The sequence below is a fragment of the Hyla sarda genome, chromosome 4 (assembly GCF_029499605.1).
Source record: "Hyla sarda isolate aHylSar1 chromosome 4, aHylSar1.hap1, whole genome shotgun sequence".
Lineage (NCBI taxonomy): Eukaryota > Metazoa > Chordata > Amphibia > Anura > Hylidae > Hyla > Hyla sarda.
This window is the reverse complement of record NC_079192.1, coordinates 271,372,725-271,379,534: the sequence shown is the minus strand read 5'-3', so window position 1 is coordinate 271,379,534 and position 6,810 is coordinate 271,372,725.

Here is a 6,810-nt window from a genome sequence, read left to right as displayed (position 1 = left end):
CACAGGACAAGTATCACTCAGGTTAGGCCTCGCCATAGTTGACCAAAGAAGTTAAGTGCAAATACTCAGCATCATATCCAGAGGTTGTCTTTCAGAAATAGACATGTGAGTGCTGCCATCATTGCTTCACAGGTTATGGGGACAGAGAGGTGGGGGAGGGGGGGGGGGGGGGTTAGCCTGTCAGCTTAGACCATATGCCTAAATTTTGGTCTGCATGGATGTCATCCCTGAAGAAAGCCTCTTCTAAAGATGAAGCACAAGAAAGCCTGCAAACAGTGTGCTGAAGACAAGCAGACTAAGGACATGGATTACTGGAACCATGTCCTGTGGTCTGATGAGACCAAGATAAACTTATTTGGTTCAGATGGTGTCATGCTTGTGTCCGGGAGCCAGGTGAGGAGTATGAAGATAAGTGTTTCTTATGAGGTCAGACATAGTGTTGCTCGCGAATATTCGCAATTCGAATATTATTCGCGAATATCGCATATTCGCGAATTCGCGAATTTCGCGAATATAGCGCTATATATTCGTAATTACGAATATTCGTTTTTTTTGTTTTTTTTTTTCTTCACAGTACACATCACAGTGATCACCCCTCTCTGCTTCCAGCTTGTGTGGTGTAAAGAAGGCTGTAAAACTACTGTGTGAGACTGGCGTGCGAAAAATCGCATATGCGAAAATTAGCATATGCGAATTTTCGCGTATGATAATTTTGTATATGCTAATATTCACATATGTTAATTTTCGCATACGCGAAGTTTCGCATATGCGAAAATAAAACGAGAATATAACGAATATGCGAATATTCGCGAATATATGACGAATATTCGTCCATATATTCGCGAATATTCGCGAATTCGAATATGGCCTATGCCGCTCAACACTAGTCAGACATTGCTGTTGGACAAGGGGGCTGATTTGTAATCTCTGTTCTAGTTCATCCCAAAGATGTTTCATGGGGTCTACTTCACAATGTAACTTTTAATATACAATAAGAAATAACTTCAAGATAGACGCCAAGGACTGTCTTTGCATTGATGTTGACAAATGTCAACTAAGCTGCCACTACTAGAGAAATGTCAGAAGTATATTTTTAAGTACATAGGGATGATGACTAAATATTTTGTTCTGAACTTTGGAAGCAGATACATACTTTATTGTATGTCACTCTCTTATGTAGCAGAGGGGTCTACTGCTATTGCAACCTTTTATCGCCTATATGTCTTATGGGAAAGTTATAAACATCATTGGGGGATTTATCATAACCTGTGCAGAGGAAAAGTTGATCGGTGGTAAAGTTATGAAAAATTATGCAGGCTGCATAATAATTAATAAGAATCCATATAACTCTCTTCTAGCTGCAGTCTTGTGACAGGAGGGACCAGGGTTCCCGTTTCTGGTGATATGTGGAGATCCCAGCAGTTGGAACCTCACCACTAGAGATGAGCGAACTTACAGTAAATTCGATTAGTCACAAACTTCTCGGCTCGGCAGTTGATGACTTTTCCTGCATAAATTAGTTCAGCTTTCAGGTGCTCCGGTGGGCTGGAAAAGGTGGATACAGTCCTAAGAGACTCTTTCCTAGGAATGTATCCACCTTTTCCAGCCCACCGGAGCACCTGAAGGCTGAACTAATTTACGCAGGATAAGTCATCAACTGCCGAGAAGTTCGTGATGAATCAAATTTACTGTAAGTTCGCTCATCTCTACTCACCACACTTGGGTATTTATAAGCAATACACGTGTCATATCATTAGATTTAATGAGAATCCTTCAATCATTCTTCTTTCTTGAAGCTTTTCGTTCTGTTCTGTTCATCTAGTCCCGGAAATGATTCTTGACATGTTTATTGTAGAGAGTAAATGTTGGCTACACAAGACATTTGATTCCTGTCTGTGGTAAGCAGCATGGCAAAAAATACACTGCTTCTCCTGTCGACATAATGATGAACTCCCACTCCTTCTGTTCTCTCATCTCATCTCTGAAGACAGCTAGTGTGACATCTCCACTCCTCCATGGAACACTCCATCTGGCATCTCTTGCAGGCAGTGTGCAGGTACAAATAGCAATCTTCTCTCATGCAGAAGCTGCAGGAAGTGGACCGGTTGTTCCTTATTTATTTCTCTTTTGCTATACTTGTCATGGAGCAGCAGTGTTTCTGTTAATGCTAAAGGCACCAGGAGCGCAGGAACAAGACTTTAAATAAAAGGACCGCATGTGTACTAGGCTTTCACCTCTCTCTTGCACTTTCTTTTCTAATGAACAGTTCAGAAAATAAACAGGAATAAATATGGGTAAGTAGAAGCTTTCCTTCCATTGTATTATAACCCTTGTACAAGTTTAAGACCCCTTAATTATACTAGTTGTACACTTAATGGAATTTAATTTGGTACTTTATTTAATGCCCCTTTATAGTACATGGAGTTAGTTTTTGTAGGCAGAGATCTCATTGACACACTGGCAATACAAATGGCAAGTTTTGTTCTTCATTGTCACATTATTGTAATATAGTATAAACTTGTTACAAGCAGACTAGTCCAGTTTTTGGTTTGCATTGATGTGTCTTTTGTTACCTGTAACTAAAAATGTGAGAGAAAAGTCCACATCAGCTGAACCAGTCAACCTTATCAGCGCTGCAGACAGATTCAGGACATTCACCCAATATATGAAGAACGTATAACAAAAAGTACTTTTTTTCTAAAAACTAAAGATAATGTTGACCTTTTTTTTGAGAGGAGATTTCTCTCATAGGACTTCAATGATATATTCACATGGTGTACCATAATACTCTGGTTATTAGGGGTTCATTGACTGGGGAAAAAGAGGGCATTATTTGAGAAGTGGCACCCATACATAGTCACTGAAATGATGCTACGATAGCAACAATTGTGCATATCACATAACATATATGCTGTGCTGAAACATTCTGATACTTAAAATATTACATGTCTTTTATCTACAGTTACCTTCAGCAAATTATTGTATTTTATTTTGTTTACTCTTGATAGTATTTAGGTTCAGGGTTTTGTGTTTATAATTATACAATTAAAATAATTAGTATAAACTAAATAGTTTTAGCAATATCCTTATTTATTGCTGTGTATAGTAGGAACAAGGAAATCATAATTGTCTCCTAATGTAGTCAGAACCTCTGCCTACAATGGTCTCTTCCATAATAATTCTGTCGGAATGGAAAAAATGTCCTATGTGTTGTGGGATGGACAACTGTATACATAATAGAGGGGTTATGACTACAGTGAGAGACAGCTAAGTGAGTTACATAGTAGTTACATATAGTTAACACAATATTGGTTCTGTTATGGATTTTAGAGCAATACACGGTACATAGATGCACAATATACAATACATAGATGTGTAAAAGGTGCGACTACACATGGAAAGTATTTACAAGCTTCACAGCACATTACTTTTTGAATTTACGTTATTTAAGTCTACTCTATGGAACAGTGTTTAGTTTAACTTAGTCATAATAAAAAAAAACATGGAGAAAGTTTAATTCAGGTCCTTGAACTTCTAAGGGCACATTTTACTATTGAAACAAGTCTTTAGAAATAGTAAGGAAGTTTTATAAATATGTGTTATCATTCAGACACTGCCTTCAGAAAGTTTGCAGACCCTTTTACTTGTTACAAATTTGGTTATTTTAAGGCCTTGTGTTAAGATAAAAATTTACAAGGACATAAGTTTTCAGGCCCTTTGCTATGACCGTTTAAAGGGATACTTCACTCCCCAGTGTACTTAATGTTCCGAAAGGTGGGGAGTGGAGTACCCCTTTAACTGTAGCTCTGGGGGCCTCTTGTTTCTCTTGATCATCTCCCAGATGTGTCTACACCTTGATTGGAATCACCTGTGGTAAATTCAGGTGATTAGAAAGGATTTGGAAAGACACAGCCCTGTCTATTGAAGGCCTCACAGCTGAAAATGTATACCAGAGCAAAAACCAAGCCATCAGTTAAAAGACCTGTCGGTAGTACTCAGGGACAGGATGCAGAGGCAAAGATATGGATCTTCTAAGTAAAAGAAACATAAAAGCCCCCGGGGCTTTTATGAAAAGAACACCTAAAGGACTCTCAGACTGTGAGAAACAAGATTCTCCAGTCTGATGAAACCAAGATTGGACTATACACCTAGAGGACTCCTGGACTGTGACAAACAAGATTCTTTAGTCTGATGAAAAAAAAGAATGAACTTTTGGCCTCAATACTAAGTTCCCTTTCTGGAGGAAACCAGGTACTGCTCATCACATGCTTACTAGAATTCCTGAAGCATGGTGGTGGCAGGATCATGCTGTGGGATAGAGAGACTGGTTGGGGTAAAGCTGAATAAAGCAGAGATATTCTTAATGAAAACCTGAGTGCTCTGAAATTCAAACTGGGCCCAAAGTTCATCTTTCAACAAGACAATGAGCCTAAACACACAACCAAGACAACACAGGTGAGGCTTGAGTGGCCCAGCCTGAGGCCTAACTTGGACCCAATCGAACATCTCTGGAGAGATCTGAAAATGGTTTCCATGACGGTCCCCATCCAACCTAACAGAGCTTGAGAGGATCTGGAGAGAAACATAGAAGAAAACCCAAAAGACTGAATACTTATGTTCTTGCAAAATTTAAGTTTTTCCTTTTTAATAAATTTGCAAACATTTCTAAAATTCTGTTTTCATTTTCTTATTATAAGGTATACTGCAGAATGATAGTAGAAAAAACCTATTGTTGATTTTAGCACAAGGCTACAACATAACAAAAATGTGAAAAAGTGATTGAGAGTCTGAAAACTTTTAAATGCACTGTATATATTAAAGCTTTGGTCATAGGCTGTTAGGGCACACTAAGGGTACGTTCACACGAGCGGATCTCCAGCGTATTTTACGGTGCGGATCCGCTGCTGAAGGACCGCTGTATGGTGCCTTTACATGTGCCTGCTCGGAGAGGCAATATGCTGCTAAGCTGCTCGGTGACACATTGCTTCAGTATGTCTGCTCGTAGCAGCGTATTGCCGCTCCGAGCAGGCACATGTTAAGGCACCATACAGCAGTCCTTCAGTGGTGGATCCGCAGCATAAAATATGCTGAGGATCTGCTCGTGTGAACGTACCCTAAGGGCTGTAGGTTAATAACAGCTAGAAATTCAAAAGCCGGAGACCACAGTAGTGAAAATATCTGAACACCAGACAAAATATGATGATGCATGTTTCATCCCAATATATAATGTTAGTTATACATCTATAAAAAGCAACGCGAGGACATGTCATACACTATCCCCTCCAGTGTCATTTATGACATGTATGAAGTGTCAAGTAACTTTTTAAAAGTCTATTGGAGAATGAAGATGAAGCAATTTCTCTTGCATTCCACCTGAAACTAAACTTACTGTATACTATACTTATGTGTCACTTCGGCTTTAGAGATATAGAAATATTTTAATAATGACACAAAATTTAACTAAAATTAACATTAAACAGCAGCATATATAAAACATATATCAATGTATTTCCTTAGTGTTTCTGAATTGTGACTAAAAATAAGCTGGAATAAACTTTAATCATTTCCTTTCAGTAAATTATCTTGGTTGCCATTATAAAGTACTAACATGGTGCATCTAAACTGCTTCCTTATTTTCATGTAAGAATGAAATGAGATAAATAAAAATGCTGCTGGTACAGCAGGTACTGCTGAATGATTTTCTCATTAGAAAACCATTACAAACTTTGCAGGTATAACAAACCTAAGCTATGTTCACACTATGTCATGTGAGCCTCATTCTCTGGTTTTCTTCTATTCACACACAGGTTTTTTTTTGCTTTTGGTTCTATTTTTTTTAGCCGTTAATGGCTCAAAAAATGGTGTGTGACCCAGTGATCACCATTAGTTGACAGCAAACCTTCCCATGTAAACAGACCAGCAACGAATTGAGTGAAGGGCCACCTTAAAGATCCACCAATTGGACATGTGGCCCTGGTCTCACAATTACTGAGCCATTTAAAAGGCTCATTAAATGGGCATGGGTTTGGCTATCTAAAAGGACCTTTATTCATTTGTCATGTATTGACAGCATATTGCACATCACTTTCAGAGTTAATGTTGTGGTTTTGTGAGGCAGCACAATTCTGGCAATCCAACAAAACAATCAATAGAACCACATTTGGTGACAAGGCCCAACCCAAGGATTACATGGATGCATTTTTTGCATCTGTACTATGGCTACATCCCAGCTGATAGTGTCCCAGTCAGTTGAGGTCAGGACTTATAGCCATCAGATGGATACAAAAATGCAACAGCAAGGCGCTCATGTTTAAAAAACGTTTCCATATAGCCAAGCCATAAAGGAAAATCTGGACTCAACAGCAGTGTTCTCCATAACTAAATAAAAAGGGAGAACATCTTCACAGCACTGTTCAATTTAGTACTGGTCCTTTAAATTGTGCTCCTTCCCATCTCATTCATTGTCTCTGCCCTTGGTGTCCTGTTTAATGTCCCTCTGTGCCAGGTCTCTGGATGTAGTTAGTGGTGCCATAGAGAAAGGGCAGTGGCCAGGGCTGTGGCAAAGCAGAGTACCAGTGCTGCCATGGCAATGGTGCTCTACATGCATATTAATACCCTGACACATACGAGTAGTGAAACATTTTCTGACATGTAGAGAATATAGCAGCTATAGACTAGCGCTTAGTAGATAGGCAATATACACTAGTGAGTATGCTGCTGGCACCTGTAGAGGGGCATTGTGGAGTATGTAATGTGGTGGCCCTCTAGGCTCTAGACAGGGCAAAACTTCATATTGTCCCTCCTTGGCTG